At 49.1% G+C, this 18,277-nt stretch overlaps 1 protein-coding gene across 2 annotated transcripts in view; it reads left to right on the plus strand.

Annotated features, from left to right (window-relative positions):
- The window catches only part of CRYAA (crystallin alpha A), a 63,758-nt gene that overhangs the window by 17,740 nt on the left and 27,741 nt on the right, over positions 1 to 18,277 (plus strand). For both annotated transcript variants that reach the window (XM_063803499.1, XM_514927.8), the window contains one exon: positions 7,461 to 7,540. The gene's annotated coding sequence lies outside the window, so the exon portion shown is untranslated. The remainder of the gene's footprint in view (positions 1 to 7,460; positions 7,541 to 18,277) is intronic.

Raw genomic sequence — 18,277 nt, forward strand, 5'->3', positions numbered from 1 at the left:
TGCTAAAACTTATTTTACAAGTAACTTGGTCCCACTAAGATTTATCTTTGGTAGAAATGGGGAATCTGAGAGAGAAAAATTATGTTTCAGAAGAAAACGATTTTATACCTATTAATAGATTCCAGCCCTGATGATTGTTTCTGAGTTTTTGTTATTTTCCTGCAATCCTTCATTATTTCCTGGCTACAACAAGTCTTTAAAGAAGGGCTGGGTTTTAATTTTCCTTACGATGTTTTTAGTTCACTCATAAATTGAATTGTTTTTTTCTGTTCTGGCATACACATTTCTTTTTGATTATAATTCTTATGTGCATTATATTTCTACTATGTATCTCTCTCTCTCTCTCTTTTTTTTTTTTTTTTTGAGATGGAGTTTCACTCTTGTTGCCCAGGCTGGAGTGCAATGGCTTGATCTTAGCTCACTGCAACCTCTGCCTCCTGGGTTCAAGCGATTCTCCTGCCTCAGCCTCCAGAGTAGCTGGGATTACAGGTGCTCGCCACCATGCCCGGCTAATTTTTTGTATTTTTAGTAGAGACGGGGTTTCACCATGTTGGCCAGGCTGCTCTCAAACTCCTGACCTCAAGTGATCCACCTGCCTCAGCCTCCCAAAGTGCTGGGATTGCAGGCATGAGCCACCATGCCCGGCTGTATCTCTCATTGTTTTACTTCTCCTAAGAAAACCAAATTCATGGTATTCTGAAGACTAGAGATGATTCAACAAGCAACAGCAGTTATATAAATTGATGACTGAGGTCTCGTTTTTGCCACCCTGCGATGCCATCCCAATTTGGCTTTTGGCTTTCTTCAGATTCCTCACTGAGAGGTATCCTTCCCTGATGTAATTTGGATATTTGTCCTCACCCAAATCTGATATTGAAATATAATCCCCAACATTGGAGGTGGGGCCTGGTGGGAGGTGGTTGGCTCACGGTGGTGGATTTCTCACGAATGGCTTAGCACCCTCCCTTTGGTGCTGTCCTCGTGATAGTGAGTTCTCATGAGATCTGGTCTTTTAAAAGTGTGTGGCACCTCACCTGCCACTCTCTCCCTCTTTCTCTCTTGTTCCTGCTTTCCCTTTGTGACATGCCCACTCTCCCTTTACCTTTTGCCCTGATTGTCAGCTTCCTGAGGCCTCCCTAGAAGCTGAACAGATGCCAGCACCATGCTTCCTGTAAAGCCTGCAGAACCATGTGCCAATTAAACCTCTTTTCTTATATATTACCCAATCTCAGGTATTTCTTATTTTTATTTATTTATTTATTTATTTACTTATTTATTTATTTTCATGCAAGATAGGTTCTTACTCTGTCACCCAGGCTAGAGTACAGTGGCACGATCATGGCTCACGGCAGCCTTCTCCTCCCGAGGCTCAGGTGATTCTCCCACCTCAGCCTCCCAAGTGACTGAGACTACAGGCATGTACCACCAGGCCTGGCTAATTTTTTTTGAATTTGTAGTAAAGGTGAGGTTTTGCCATGTTGCCCAGGCTGGTCTCAAACTCCTGGGCTCAAGCCATCTGCCCACCTCGGCCTCCCAAAGTGTTGTGATTACAGGCACGAGCCAGTGCAGCCAGCTGGTTATTTCTTTATAGCAATGCAATAATGGCTTAATACATCTCCCCTCCCCTACATGGGACAAGGCCATCTGATAATTAACCTTCCTAGCAACTCAGGACTAAGCTCCTGAACATAAAGGGAGCCAAAACAATTTGCATTTTTCTATGAGGCCTTCTTTGAAAGGTCTTGATGAAAAGGGGAGAAATGGGGAAAAAAATAGCACAGAGCAGTCTGAGCTATGTGAGGTGTGCCAAAGTTACCAGGCCCAGAGAGACAGGAGAATGGGGCTTTTTGTTTTGTTTTTGTTTGAGACAACATAGTGAGAGCCTGTCTTTATAAAAAATTTTAAAAAATTATCCAAGCATAAGGGCATGTGCCTGTGGTCTCAGCTACTGAGGCAGGCTGAGGAGAGAGGATTGCTTGAATCTGGGAGGTTGAGGCTGCAGTAAGCTGTGAGCACACCACTGCACTCCAGACTGGGTGACAGAGTGAGACCCTGTCTCAAAAAAAAAAAAAAAAGAACCCACTGCTGCTAATTGGAGCATCTATTCAGGGGAACTTGAATCTAGGCTCCCGGGTGGCCATCCTTAAGCTTTGGGCTTGAATAAACTTTGTACTTAATCATATTTTCTAAATCTCATTATTTAAAGTCGAGAATTCATTCCTCCCTTCATCTGTTCATTCATATGTCTGTCCTTTCACCCACCAATCTGCTCATCTAGCCATCCACCCATTTGTCTGTTAGTCCATCCATCCATCCATCCATCCATCCATCCATCCATCCATCCATCCACTCACCCAGACATCCATCCATCCATCCATCTGTCCTTTCACCCACCCATTTATTCATCCATTCATCCATCCATCCATCCATCCCACTGAGTCATCCATCCATCTATCCATCCATCCATCTGTCCGTCCGTCCATCTTATATTTTGGGGGGCATGTCTGATGTGTCAGATACTGTGGCAGGTGCACAGACACAAATTCGGAAGACAGATCTCCTCTTAGAAGTCTGTCAGGCACCTCAGCTCAACATATCTCCAGCTGACTTCATTTTATCCTCCTCCTCCCATCTCTTGACGTTCTGTTCAAGCATTTAGTAAATGCCAGTCATCTATAGCCTGAGCCCACCTTGGTTGCCCTAAGTTGTCTGATTCACATCCATTCTAATTCCTTGGCTTCTCTCAACCATGTCTGCTCCTTTTCCTCCTCTTGGCCATTCCTGAGTGTACCTGGATCACTACAGCAGTATCTATGCTGTTTCCTCCTTTTCTAGGTGACCATTTGTCCTTCTGCCAGAGGGCTCTGTGGGAAATACAGATTCAATCCTGCTGTTTCTTACTGGGAGCCCTCCATGGCTCCCAGTCCCTGGAATGTGCCGGGCAACTTTCAGCTCTTGGTCGTGGGAGCCTCCCACCTGTGCACAGTGTGTTCTTCCAGGGCCCATGCCCACTCCCTCCTTCCCAGCATTCCAGTTTGGCCCTTGAGGCCTCCTCGGAGTCATCTCCCTCCCAGATGTGCAATGCATTTTGGGTTCTCAGAGCTTCCCCTCCTTACCTGCAAAGGTTGAACAGACCTGGATCTGCTATCCTGCTTTGCCACTTCCTGCTGCATGACCTGCATTATGAAGTTCTCTAGACTCAGGGTTTCCATTGGCTAATAGGATCAGCCAACCTGCCTTTGAGGAGTGGACGAAGCTTGGCACTTAGTAGGTGCCCATGAGGCATCAGAAACTGCCCTTGTTGAATGATGCTGTAATGCAGTGTTGACATCTCTGTCCTACTAGACTGGGGTTGCTTTGAGGACTCCAATTCTGTCTTTTCACCCTGATTCCATGATGGAACAGACCCACAGGCCCTTATCAGCATTCCAAAAAGCAAAAAGCTGTGAAAATGAAAAGGCCTTCTTTTTTTTCTGTAAACTTGGTGCCAAAATTTGCAAAAGCTGACCTGACCCGAGGTGTTGGCAGCATCCCAATGCTCCCTCTGTTACAGGCACCTCTGCTGGTTGCTGACAATGTGTATGTTTTAATTTTTAAAATGCATTTGTCTTTTTGTGACTATGGGTTTAATTGCACTGTGAATTCATACAAAAAGGGTAACATGTACCCAGTGCTCACTGTGGGAAGGACACATGGAAACACTCTCTTTGTCAATAGTGCAGAAAGCATCAGTGATGTTGGGAAGCCATCAAAAGACAAGCAGTTGGGCTGTGCGTGGTGGCTCATGCTTATAATCCTAGCACTTTGGGAGGCTGAGGTGGGAGGACTGCTTGAGGTCAAGAGTTCAAGACCAACCTGGCCAACATAGCAAGATCCTCTCTCTATTAAAAAAAAGACAAACAGTTGAAAATTTATAATAATTGTGATTACCAAGAGCCATTGAAATATGGAAAACACAGGGTCAGTGGGGTGTGGTGTAGGGAGAGAGATCTTGACCAGGAATGGATGGAATGGAATTGGCAATGAAGTAGTCACTGTATGCCAAGGAGTGGTTTGTTGGTTATGAAAGAAGCTGGAATACAGCAGGAAGAACTGAACTTTAAAGGTGAGCATGAATATTCAAGAAGTGTCATGGTGTAAAACAATCTGCATAGCTGTGGTGGAAAGGCTTCTTTCCTGATCAGGAAACAGCTGAAAATTACATTGATGGATTTGTATCCTCTGAAAACCTTAGTCTCAACCAGGCGCGGTGGCTCACGCCTGCAATCCCGGCACTTTGGGAAGCCAAGGCAAGTGGATTGCTTGAGCCCAGGGATTTGAGACCAGTCTGGCCAACGTGGCAAAACCCCATCTCTGCAAAAAATACAGAAATTAGCCAAGCATGGTGGTGCATGCCTGTAGTCCCAGCTACTCTGGAGGCTGAGGTAGGAGGATCACTGAGCCCAGGGAGGTTGAAGCTGCAGTGAGCCAAGATGGTACCACTGCACTTCAGCCTGGGTGACAGAGAGAGACCCTGTCTGAAAGCCAAAAAACAACAAAACCTTAGTCAGAACAAGTTTGTGTAGCTGATGAGTCAGGCAGCTTCACCTGTGCTCCTTTCTAGACAGGCAGGATGGTTGCAGAGAGTCACAACAGGCGTCCAGGAGGAAAGGCACGAGATGTTGCTGACCAAAGCTAGTTGTGGTTGGAAAAAGCCACTGGTGTGAATGGTGTATGCTAGTATGCAAGGGAACATATACTGGGAACCCGAGCCATGTTTTCTGCGTGGTTTAATAATCCTTTGTATCAGTGCCAGGAATTCACTGCAGATAAGCTGGTCTGGAAGAAAAACGAACATTTTGTTATTTCTGCACAGCTGCTCCCCACATTCCTTTCCTGAATGTCTTTTGAAAAGCAATGTTTCTGACATTTACTTTCCACGATTTGTGAAGGGAGTTTTACACTCCAATAAGAGTGAATATAAATGCTTTTTTGGGGGGAAGGGGGAATCCTGCCATTAACAGAAAGCAGGGCTTCCTGACTAAGTTCACTCACAAGGCTGCCATTCACACAGTCACAAATGCTCGGACAGGATGGACAGTTCCACTAACGTGCGCTTGGTTGACTGTGTGAACCCCAACCATTTGAGACAGGCCTCAGTTAATTTAGAAAGTTTATTTTGCCAAGGTTGAGGACGCATACCCGTGACACGGCCTCAGGAGGTCCTGACAACACGTGCCCAAGGTGGTCGGAGCACAGCTTGGTTTTAGACACTTTGGGGAGACCTGAGACATCAGTTAACACATGTAAGATGAACATTGGTTTGGTCCGGAAAGGTGGGACAACTCAAAGCAAAAGCGGAACTCAAAGCCGGAGGGGGCTTCCAGGTCATGGGTAGATAAGAGACAAGTGGTCGCATTCTTTTGAGCTTCTGATGAGCCCCTCCAAAGGAGGCAATCAGATATGCATTTATCTCAGTGAGCAGAGGGGTGACTTGCAGTAGAAAGGGAGGCAGGTTTGCCATAAGCAGCTCCCAGTTTGACTTTTCCCTTTAGCTTCGTGATTTTGGGGGCCCAAGAGATTTTCCTTTCACAACTGCTCGAGCACTTTGACCTAAAACAATTCTTGAGACCGAACCTGGAGATAAAGCCCATCTATGGCAGAAGAAGGTGATAGCAAACCGCATTATTGACCCTCAAAGTTTATCAACCAAAAGTGGAGTCAGGAGAAAGTCACAGAGAAGAGATGCTGAACCTAGAAATGGGGCACCTATTGTGCCTGCCTCGCATGATGGAGAAATTGCTGGAATCGACTGAATACCAGTGACAATGGGAGGGGAAAGGTGGGGGAGATGTGGACCCTGGGGAGTCCCCACAGACTATCTGGCAATATCTGTGGCCTGCTAACTGCTGGCTTCAAGGACATTTATCAGTGAGCAGGAGGACCCCTGAATTAGAGAGATGCTTAGGTGTGGCACTGCTGTTGTGGGAGGAAGTGCCGAGAAGCCCATTGACACGGTGCTGCCCCAGGACTTCAGAGACTCTTCAATCCATCCTCCATGCTGCCTCCAGCCCCATGACCTCAACAATGTATCACTGCTGTGCTCCCTTTCCCAAGACCCCCAAGCAGCCAGATGTAGCCTGATTCATTACATGTATGCATACAGGTGTCAATCTAAAATAGTCAAAAGGGCCAGAATCTAGTTTAAGGAGAGTTTATTCAAGTGCAAGGTTTAAGTCCAGCCATCCAGGAAGCACAGATTCCTAAGAATGGAAGTCAGTGTTCTGAAGTATAGAAGTTTGGGACCATGTATATAGATAAAGTTTATGGAAGCTTACCAGAATTTCAACATCTTTAGGCTTTAATGCATAGTTACAATGGTCTGATTAGTCGAGGTGGTCTTTTTCTTTCAAGAAAGGTGTATTTGGCCAGGCACAGTGGCTCATGCCTGTAATCCTAGCACTTTGGGAGGCCAAGGTGGGCAGATCACTTGAGGTCAGAAGTTCAAGACCAGCATGGCTAACATGGTGAAACCCTGTCTCTACTAAAAATGCAAAAATTAGCTGGGCGTGGTGGCAGGCACCTATAACCCCAGCTACTCGGGAGGCTGAGGCAGGAGAATTGCTTGAACCCGGGAGGCGGAGGTTGCAGTGAGCCAAGATCACACCACTGCACTCCAGCCTGGACAAAAGAGCCAGACTCTGTCTCAAAAAAAAAAAAAAAAAAGAAGAAGAAGAAGAAGAAGAAAGGTGTATTTAATCTTCCCCACTGAAGATGCAACCGTCATGAGGTCTTTGCGCCATCTGATCTGAGTTGGGTACAGGACAATAAAGGAGGCAGCTAATCTGTAACAGAGATCAGTGATGGGAAGGAGGAGATCTGGTCTCTGGGAGACTGAGGCAGGAGGATTACTTGAGCTCAGGAGTTCTTTTTTTTTGAGACGAGTCTTGCTCTGTCACCCTGGCTGGAGTGCAATGGCGCGATCTTGGCTCAATGCAACCTCCAATTCCCAGGTTCAAGTGATTCTCTTGCCTCAGCCTCCTGAGGAGCTGGGATTACAGGTACTTGCCACCACGCCTGGCTAATTTTTGTATTTTTAGTAGAGACGGGGTTTCACCACGTTGGTCAGGCTGGTCTCGACTTCCTGACCTCAAGTGATCCACCCGCCTCAGCCTCCCAAAGTGCTGGGATTACAGGTGTGAGCCACTATGCCCGGTCGAGCTCAGGAGTTCCAATCCAGCCTGAACAACACAGCAAGACCCTGTCTCAAAAAGAAAGAAATATGACAATATGACTTTGCAGCTCTTCATGTTTCTCCTAGTCATGTCCAGAACAAGGACCCTGGGGTAGAGAGTTAAGCTGTAATCTAAGAAGCAGAATTTGCAAATATGCTACTGACTCAGTAGCATCCCCTTTGACATAATAAATTTAGAGGGTCCTGAAATTTTATTTGCTTTTAAATGACTTTTTTTCTTTCACAGACATTTGGCTTCACTTGAACCTGTGTTTGAAGCTTCAGTGAACATTGTCTTTGGGAGTAAGAAGTACTAGAAAATTTATGGTATGTGGTTATCTTGCTATTTCATAAACTACTGTATTACTATATAAATCAGCTGGAAGCAAGCTGTAATCCTGTTTATGGGATATTTGTTCCACTTACCATGATGAATTTGGCTGCAGAAATATCAGTATATTTGCCTTTGGAGTCCTGCCTCAGACCCCTGATGAGGGCTATGCAATCTATAGTACTTGCTTTTATTTGTTTATTCTGCTGTAAATGGTTTGTTTGAATGTTTTGTTTGCGAAAATAGCCTTAATTTTCCCTTCACTGTTTCCATGCACCTTAGAAATAGGACTTCGTAGCCGGTTGTGGTCATACACACCTACGGTCCCAGCTACTTGCAAGGCTGAGGTGGGGGTGTGGCAGGCCAGGTCTCACTAACGCAGGCCTCCATAACAACTGTTTCAGTACTGACCAAGTGATTAAGTTAAATATTAAAAGCTGAAAGAGCCAGCGCCCTTATACAAAGGCTGGAATGTAACAAAAGCCCACCAAGAGTTTTGCCCAGGCCTTTCCTGGGCTTTAAAGCATGAAGAGATAACAAAGGAATTCTTAACAGGACCCATTTAAGATTAAACAAATTTTATTGGGGGTCTGAAGAAACTCCCCAGGCCTCCACAAACAGGCTTTACTGGAGACTAAAGGAACTCCCCAAACCTCCATGACTTAGCAGGAGGCCAGATCCGGGTTTTCACCCCAGCACCTGGACCCAGCTAGGTTAATTAAATTCACTGAGGCTCCGGAGGAAGGTCTTCTGGACTCAGATCTTAGTTATGGATTAGAAGTTAATCACTTATGTCTTTAGATGGATGCACACTCACACGTAGACACACAGCTGAGAAGGTATAGAAGCTCTGGAAAACGCTGTCATTTTAAGTTGGTCTGGTGATAATTTCCAGGCCTTCTCTCTGTAACTGGTTACAGAAATAAAAACTCCCTTCTCTCCTAGTTCATCTGCATCTTGTCACTGGGACATGAGCATAGGTGGTCTACCTTCAGTTTGGTCTGTGAACAGGAGGATTACTTGAGCTCAGGAGTTCTAGTCCAGCCTGGGCAACAGAGCAAGACCCTGTCTCAAAAAGAAAGAAAGAAATGACCATATGAGTTTGCTGCTCTTTAAATCGATGACTTTGCAGCTCTTCATCTGAAGAGGTGGCGTCTGTTTCCCCTGTTTGAGTGTGGCACATCCAGGAGAGTGGCTTTGAGCAGTGGCGTGGCAGACGTGACTGTAGGCCAGCCCTGAGCTGAGGCTGCCAGGGGACTGCACACTTCCTCTCTCAGCTCTGCCAGCTGCTGCACTGAGTCTGGGCCAGCCCGCTGGAGCACAGAGTTCAGTGCATTGGGACAGCTACAGCCCATTGCATCGGGACAGCCCACGGCAACAAGACCCACCTGTCGCCACTGCAGGTGCGTGAGGGTGCCCGGCTGAGAGCAGACAAACCGCCTAGCAGGTGGCTTTTCAAGCGGAATCACAGACTAGCTCCATCGCTGTGGTGAACGTTCTCCCCAGGGCCAGGATTCCACTTGGCCCCTGACTGCTTGAGCAGCCGATGTGACAGCCATCTCTCTGCTGCCTTGCATGTCGGCCGGGCTGGAGCCAGTGCATCAGGAAGTAGACGCAGAAGTGGATCAGGAGCAAAACATTCCTGAGAGCTGGCAGAAGCTGGCGTCTGGAGCCGCTGGGATGCGGGCATGGGCTCTCTCCGTGGCGGAGGAACAGCCTCCTGGCAGAACCAAAGGTTGCTTTGTGCCTTCGATGCTGCTGCTGGCCAGAGTGGTTTTCTGTCTCAGACCCTGTACCACGTGTCTGTTCTTTCTCATTTTTTACTTAAAGGAGAAGAAAATGATTATGTGTACATGCTGGTGGCACACATAACTTAGTATTAAGTATTACAAAGTCTTACAGGCAGGGCACAGTGGCTCACGCCTATAATCCCAGTATTTTGGGAGGCTGAGGTGGGCAGATCACCTGAGGTCAGCAATTTGAGACCAGTCTGGCCAACACAGTGAAACCCCATCTGTACTAAAAATACAAAAATTAGCCAGGTATGGTGGCACACACCTGTAATTCCAGCCACTCAGGAGGCTGAGGCAGGAGAATCATTTGAACCCGGGAGGCTGAGGTTGCAGTGAGCTGAGATCACACCACTGCACTCCAGCCTGAGTGACGGAGTGAGACTCTGTTTCAAAAAAAGAAAAAAAAGTCTGAAAAGTCTTACAGACCCAAGGAAGAATTTGTGTTCCTCTGTGAGAGGGGAGATGTGCTCTGATGATATAGGAGAAAACCCCAAAATCAGTATCAGCCCACCAACCAGGGCAGTGAAGCTGCACCCAGACGCACCACACATGGCAGTCCATGAACAGCCGGGCTTTTGTAAAGGCCGGTGCTTTATGGAATGACGCTCTGCCGGGCCTGGGTTCTAGGGCTTCCAGTCACTCAGTCTTTTGTTTACTCATCCATTGCGTATTTCTTGAGCACCTCCTATGAACCAGATGCTGCTTGAGGAACTGGGGTTACCAGGGCAAATGAGACCAGGCCCCTGCCCTCAGGGGCCCCAGGTTCAGGGGGAGAGAGAAGACAAAAAAAAGGAAAAGAAGTGAGCTAATTTCAGACAGTGCTTAGAGCTGTGGAGAGAATGCGTGGCACTCGGAGGCCCTCAGCAGCCCAGATGGTGAAGCAGCTGTGGTTGTGGTGTTGAGAGTGTGACCCTGAAAAGATGTAGAGTTGAGAGTGAGTGAAGGCCCGGGGTCGGCAGGGGCGGGGTGGCGGCTGGAGCATGAGCTCTATGTGGAGGAGCAGTGAGCAGACCACTGTGCCCGGAAGTTGGTGGGGGTCCGGGGCCAGGTGAGGCTGGCAGAGTTTGGGGAGGGGCTCCTGGGCCAAATCAGGTGGGCTGTGGCATGGAGCATGATGTCATCCTAAAACCATCCTAAGGACACTTCGGACCGTCACTTTCTCATTCTGGGCCTTGGTTTGTTGATCTGTGGAATGGGAGTTGCACTAGTTGATTCCTGGGGTCCCTTCTGAAACCCCCAACTTTGTGAGTCCATGACATGAAACACAACCCCCCTGCCATGGTCTGCAGAAAGCTGTAAACTCTCCCTCCCCAGGGAGACAGACGCTTGTCTCCCTGGCTGCCCAAAGCGCAGGGAGTCTCATGTTCTGATGGCTCTTTCTTTCTCTCTTTCTTTTTCTTTTCTTTTCTTTTTTTTTTTTTAAGATGGAGTCTCACTCTGTCATCCAGGCTGGAGTACAATGGCGAGATCTCAGCTCACTGCAACCTCCGCCTCCTGGGTTCAAGCAATTCTCCTGTCTCAACCTCTTGAGTAGCTGGGATTACAGGCATGCACCACCACGCCCAGCTAATTTTTGTGTTTTTAGTAGAGACAGGGTTTCACCATATTGGTCAGGCTGGTCTCGAACTCCTGACCTCAGGTGATCCGCCCCCCCCTCAGCCTCCCAAAGTGCTGGGATTACAGGCGTAGCCACTATGCCCGGCTTGGCTCTCACTTTCGTGTTCTTTCCATGTAATCACACATGAATGGTTGTCACAAGATCTCACAGGGAAATCATTTATCAAGTGAATCTCAGTTTTTAAAAGGAAGGTGTTTGTGTTTTATCAGCATCTGTAATTGATCAGACCATATAGTTAAACCCCTAAGAAGACTTAAGGTCTTATCTCCCTCAGCTGGGACTTCTGTGACAAATGCCACAGATACACAGATTAAACAACAGAAATTGATTTCTCACAGTTCTGGAGCCTGGAAATTCAAGATCAAGCTGCTGGTCAGTGCTGTTCCTAGTGAGGTCTCTCTTCCTGGTTTGCAGACAGCTGCCTTCTCATTGTATCCTCAGATGGTGACGAGAGAGAGAGAGTGAGCAAGCTCTCTTCTCTCTTCTTATAAAGGCACTAACCTCATTATAGGGCCCCATCCTCATAATGTTATTACCTCCGAGTCCTCACCTCCTAACACCATAGGAGGTTAGGGTTTCAACATTTTAATTTTAATAAATATTCAGTTCACAACAGGTCTGCACCTGGGGTCCATATAGGTCAGTTTTATTTCCAGCAGAATAATGGTGATCTGTACCACCATTACACCTGCCTGTATGCAGGCAACCCATATTCATGGCTTTCCATAAATGGCTTTATTCTTTCCCAAAATGGCATTTTTATTTCGCTTACTGTGTGTGTGATTAACACCTTCTCACGGTTCAAAATAAAAATAACCAAAAAGTCCCCTGCTGGCTCTGTGCTCAGCCTCCTACAACCTCACCAGGAGCAGCCAGTGTGACTAGTTTCATGCGGGCCCTAGAGATATTTTATGTAGTTACAAGCAATTGCATATGTATTTCCTGTTTTGGCATAAATGTTAGCACACCATACATACGTTGTTCTCCATGTTATTTTTATGTAATAAGTTGGAGATATTTCCATATCTCTAGAAGGAAGGAGATACGAAAACAAAAGAATTTCTTTTTGTGTGTGTGCCACAATAGCAAAGAAATTTCTTCATTTTTTAATGGTAAAATACACGTAACATAAAATTCACCAAAATTCACCATTTTAACCATTTTACTAATAAGTGTACAGTTCAGTGATATGAAGTACATTTGCATTGTTGTGCAACCATCACTACCACCAACCTCCAGAACTCTTTTTTGTCTTGCAAAATCAAAACTCTGTCCCCGATAAACACTAACTGCCTGTTCTCCTTCCCTCAGCCCCTGACACCTACCATTCTATTGTCCGTCTCTATGCATATGACTCCTCTAAGAAACTCAAACAAGTGCAATCATTTGTTCTTTTGTGACTGTCCTTTTTTTTTTTTGAGACAGAATCTTGTTCTATCGCCCAGGCTGGAGTGCAGTGGCGCGATCTCAGCTCATTGCAACTTGCACTCCTGGGCTCAAGTGATTCTCCTGCCTCAGCCTCCCGAGTAGCTGGGATTACAGGTGTGTGCCACCACTCCCAGCAATTTTTTTTTTTTGTATTTTTAATAGAAACAGGGTTTCACCATGTTGGTCAGGCTGGTCCCAAACTCGGATTACAGGCGTGAGCCACTGCGCCTGGCTTGTGACTGCTTTGTTTTACTGAGCATATTGTCTTCAAGGTTCATCCATGTGGTAGCATGTGTCAAAACGCCTTCCTTTCTAAAGGTGAATAATATTTCACTGCATGTAGAGACCACATTGTGTTTATCTGTTGACCTGTTGGTGGACGCCTGGGTTGTTTCCACCTCTTGGCTGTTGTGAATGATGCTGCTGTGAACATGAATGTGCAGATTTCCTCATTTTTCAACCACTGCAGGCTGTTCCACGCAGCAGAGGCTGGTACACCTACTCTCTACGGTGCACATTTAGGGACTGTCCGTTTTTCACTAACACCAACAGCTGCAACAGTAATCTTGTGCACAGGTGACTGCACACGTGCGACTCTGTATTTGCAGGATACAGTTCTAGAGGTGGCATGGCTGCATCAAATGGAACGTGCGTTTGTAATTTGGTTACCCCATGTCTCTAAGGCATTTTAGTTTGGCAGCTGTTAGAAGCTGGTTCCGGATCAAATCTTGCAAGTGGCGGGAGGGTTGTGGGTGTCTTTATCAGGCTGGAGTCATGGAAAGAATTTGCCCCTTTCAGACCTTGACCTCCGTTGGGGTTACATCTTTAAAGGCACCGTCTTTCCACTTTGGAAATGGAAGTGTCCCACTTGCTGTGCTGACGGACACTAGAGGGCGGAGTTCCCCATCTTTCAGGCAATGTGAAGGCTCAGTCCACTTCTCCACTTCTGCAACTACAGAGGTGATTATTTGGGACCGCTGGATTGGGGGAAGAAAGTCAGTGTCTCCCAAGGGGTACGGCACAGGACAGAGAACCAGTATTGGAGCTCAGACAGGCTCGGGGGACTGGGAGATGGAAGCCATCGCCTTTACCTTGGGCATTTCATCTTAGGCCACATGGAAACAGGGGCCATGGGTTGGTACTTATCATTTCTTTTAAACAGATAATGGCATACAGTAAGTCTTCAATTTCATCACAGCTTCTTGGAAACTGTGACTTTAAGCAAGATAACATATGATGAAACCAATTTTACCATAGGCTAGTTGATATAAACAAGAGTTAAATTCCTATGGTATAGGCTGGGCGTGGTGGCTCACACCAGTAATCCCAGCACTTTGGAAGGCCAAAGCGGGCAGATCACCTGAGGTTGGGAGTTCAAGACCAGCCTGACTAACATGGAGAAACACCGTCTCTACCCAAAATACAAAATTAGCTGGGTGTGGTGGCGCATGCCTGTAATCCCAGCTACTCAGGAGGCTGAGGCAGGAGAATCGCTTGAACCTGGGAGGTGGAGGTTGCAGTGAGCCGAGATCACGCCATTGCACTCCAGCCTGGGCAATAAGTGTGAAACTCTGTCTCAAAAAAAAAAAAAAAAAAAGGCATATTTCTGTTCTCAAAACATCACCAGAACAGGTGTGGTGGCTCACACCTGTAATCCCAGCACTTCGGGAGGCTGAGGTGGCAGATCTCTTGAGGCAAGGAGTTCAAAACCAGCCTGGGCGACATGATGAAACCCCATCTCTACAAAAAATGCCCCCCAAATTAGCCAGGAAAGGTGGTGTGTGCCTATGGTCCCAGCTACTTAGGAGGCTGAGGTGGGAGGATTGCTTGAGCCTCAGAGGCGAAGGTTGCGGTGAGCTGTGATCACACCACCACACTCCAGCCTGGGCGACGGAACAAAACCCTATTTCCAAAAAAACCCCACAAAAAAACAAAAAACACCACCAAATTTCTAAAGACCCAAACACTTCTAATATTAAACATTGAAATAAATGTAAACTATCCCTACATGTAGAGGTAGCTATACCTACATAAGAAAGATTAATAGAAACAAGTGAGATCATGATCTACCCGATGTTTGGGAAGTCCGCGAGTGACGGCGGTGGTAGTGGTGGTGGTGGTGAAATCACGGAATCAATGTCTGCAAAGCACACGCTCTTGGGAGCCCCTCCTCCCACCGCACAGCTGAAAGACGAGCGACCGTGAGTATGGCGGCTCCCTGAGCACCCTCACACGCGGCGTTTGTTGTCATGCGTTTGTGTGATTACCGTAGGCTTTATAATTTTTAGTTGATAATTTATATTCATGTATTCATTCATTTTCCAACTTGCTTTCTCCAGTTCAGGGTGGCAGGTGACCAGGGCCCATCCTGGTGGCTCAGGGCCAAGGCGGGCACCCGCCCTGGATAGGACAGGCCTCCGTGGGACACCCACACTCACTCGGACTAGGCCCATGTAGACATGCCGTGAGGCTGAGGTGTGTACTTGGGATGTGAGAGGAAACTGGAGGACCTGGAGAAAACCCGCGCGGACCTGGGGAGACCTCCTCAACTCTCCCTACAATGAAACGATGGGATTTGAGGACCTGCTGTATTTATTTGTCCCAATCCAGCGGCCCTGGCCTTCAGTGCACAGTAGTCCCTGCTGCTGGGCACACATTCCCTCATGCTCAGTCCGTTGACCAGGACTGGCCACATGGCCTCACCTGGCTGCAGGCAGTGGCTTCTGCCCTGGGGCAGGCAGCTGCTCCAGGTCTGGAGATGAGCCCCACCTCCAGGTGCAGCTGCTCCAGGTGTGGAAACGGGGCTCTACCTCGTGGGGAGCGTCCGCTGCGGGCCACAACCTTCCTGGGAGGCTATGGGGGATGGGGGGCAAGAGGGGTGGTGTTGAGGCTTTCCCTCCCCAGCAGTGACCGGCGCAGCCCTCCCCAGTGTAGCTCCCCCCTCCCCACCCCTCCCTCCATCTGGAACAGCACCGGGGCTGCCCTCCGGCCCTCGGTGTGCAGGGCTTGCACACCTTGGCTTGCAGGGCATTTGGGGGATCCCAGTGGGGCAACTGCCAGCTGGAGAGATGCTGGTGCTGAGCCGTGCTGCTCCTGGGGGGCAGGCTGGGTAGGGGCTGAGGGGCCGGAGTGAGCGGTCCACAGTCATCCAGGAACAACAGGGCTCTCACCTGGCAGGGCTCCCAGGCACGTTGATGGAGGGAGGGTTTCCTCGGTCCTCTCCCCCAGCCCTTACTGGGCAGTACCCCCACCCACCATACTGTCTCTTGCCTGGGTCTCAGGTGGTCGGCGCTGTCTGGCCCCTGCCTCCCACTCTGTCCCTTCAGCCGAAGCGGGCTCCACGCCTTCCCAGGACTTCCCACGCGGTCTGAAGCACGGCCACATCTGGTCTGACCCTCCCTCACCCCTCCCTCACCCCTCCCTCGCCCCTCCCTCGCCCTTCCCTCACCCCTCCCTCGCCCCTCCCTCACCCCCCCTCACCCCTCCCTCGCCACCCCAGGAGGAAATAGAGGCTGAGTGTCCGTGCCCTGCAGCCAAGCAGCCACCCTTGCCTTTGGCCCCACCTTGGCCTGCCTGGTGGCCGTCCTGTCACCTGTCATTCAGCCCTTGCTGTCTGCTGGGCACGTGCCCTGCAGGTGGGGTGCACAGCAGGCCCATGAGTGCCCACTGTGCCTTGCCATTCAGGAAGCCACCCAGGTGCTCCGGGCGATGTCAGGGCAGGGTGCGTCTGTGCAGCGTTTGCATGTGTCCACCGTCCTGACTGGGGGCAGGGCCACGTCCCACACATCTTTCTGCCTAACTTATGATGTGGCAAAGACACATCCCGATACCTCTCCCGGGTGGGCCTGTGAGCTGGGCTCTGCAACGCCAAGGCCCAGGACCTGCTCAGCCCTGGGAAGATGGAACTGGAGGGGACCTTGAGATGGCTGGCCCAGCCCCTTGTCTTATAGACAGGGAGACAGCAGAAAGGGAGATGGAGTCACCGGCCAGGACCCCAGCTATGAGTGGGAGCTGGACCAGGAGTTGAGTGTCCTGAGCCACCTTCTCCCTGTGCTGGGTCCACTCTCAGAAACACTCCAGGTCTGGAGGCAGGGCAGGGAGGGCAGAATGGCTATGATGTGGTGAGGCTGTGTCCCCACCCAAATCTCACCTCGAATTGTAATCCCCAGGTGTTGAAGGAGGGAGGCGATTGGATCATGAGGCGGTTTCCTCCATGCTGTTCTCATGATAGCGAGTGAGTTCTCATGGGATCTGATGGTTTTATAAGGGGCTCTTCCCCCTTCACTTGCTCTTGCTCTCTCTCTCCTGCCACCATGTGAAGAAGGTGCCTGCTTCCCCTTCAGCCATGACTGTAAGTTTCCTGAGGCCTCCCCAGCCATGCGGAACTCTGAGTCAATGAAAACTCTTTCCTTTAGAAATCACCCAGTCTCAAGTAAGTTTTTTTTTTTTTTTTTTTCAGACAGAGTCTTGCTCTGTCACCCAGGCTGGAGTGCAGTGGCACCATCTCGGCTCACTGCAACCTGCGCCTCCTGGGTTCAAGCGATTCTTGTGCCTCAGTCTCCCGAGTAGCTGGGATTACAGGTGCCTGCCACCAATGCCAGCTAATTTTTGTATTTTTGGTAGAGATGGGGTTTCACCATGTTGGCCATGATGGTCTCGAACTCCTGACATCAGGTGATCCACCCACCTCGGCCTCCCAAAGTGCTGGGATTACAGGCGTGAGCCACCGCACCCAGCCGGAAGTTCTTTATAGCAGTGGGAAAATGGACGAATCCAGGCTTGCATCAGTGTTCCGGGGCAGCCCAACAAAATACCACAAAATGAGGGGCTTAAACCATAGACATGTGCTCTGTCGTGGCTCTGGAGGCCAGAAGTCTGAACTCCAGGTGTGGGTGGAGCCGCGCGCCCTCTGAGATTCTAGGAGAGTTCCCTTCCTCGCTTCTGCCAGCTGCTGGTGGGTGCCGGAAGCCTTGGAACTCTGATCTGTGGCAGCCTCACTCCTACCTGTGCCTCCGAGTTTACACGACCTCTCTGTGTGTGTGCGTCCAAATTTCTCTCTTCTTACAGGGTCTCCAGTCATTAGATGAGGGCCCACCTTCTCCAGTGTGACCTCATCTTAGCCTCATTACATCTGCAAAGACCCCACTTCCAAATAAGATCACATCCGTAGGTCTTGAGGTTAGGACTTGAAGACATCGCTTTGGGGGACACAGTTCCACCCAATGCAGGTCCTTGGTGAGCCAGGTAGAATGAGCTGGTGGTGTGGGCAGTGGCTTGAGAGAGCCGCTATGCCAGTAGCTTTGTGGAAGTTTCGGGGCCGTGGTTTCTCTGAGACTGTTTACATAGGTTCTCAGTAGGGGCTGGAAGAGGCTGTGGGCGTTTGTGTCGGGGTGACTGGGTGGAGGTGGCCGGTCTGCATGCCGGTTCAGCAAGGGGAGGATGTCCCATGGATCAGGGGCCAGAATGGAGCCAGCTGCCTCCCTCCGGCTCCCAGAGCCACCCCAGGCCATGCACAACTTTGAGCCCTCACAGGTCCAGTTCCTCGGTTGGTCTTTCCTCAGCTTCCTCCTCTGTAGGCCATGGAGCTGACCATCCTGCCTCTGGCAGCTGTGGTGCTGTTTAGGGGAGTGGTCATTGCCTTCATCTCCATTTTATAGTTGGGGAAACTGAGGCTCAGAGGAACGAAAACCCTGGGTAGGAGAACAGAAAGAGCAGAGCATGGGCGGTGGACAAAGAGTCGCCGTCCCTGACAGTCTCGCGGTCGGACCTTGGTCACGTGTGGTCTGGGGCTCTCGCCTCCTCCCAGCTCTGAGGTTCTCTGCATGAACTCCAAGGAAACAGCCTGTTCTGAGATGGCAGGAGCTGGTGGACTTCCAAGTTAGAAACACAAAGAT

This window comes from Pan troglodytes, chromosome 22, assembly GCF_028858775.2.
Source record: "Pan troglodytes isolate AG18354 chromosome 22, NHGRI_mPanTro3-v2.0_pri, whole genome shotgun sequence".
NCBI lineage: Eukaryota > Metazoa > Chordata > Mammalia > Primates > Hominidae > Pan > Pan troglodytes.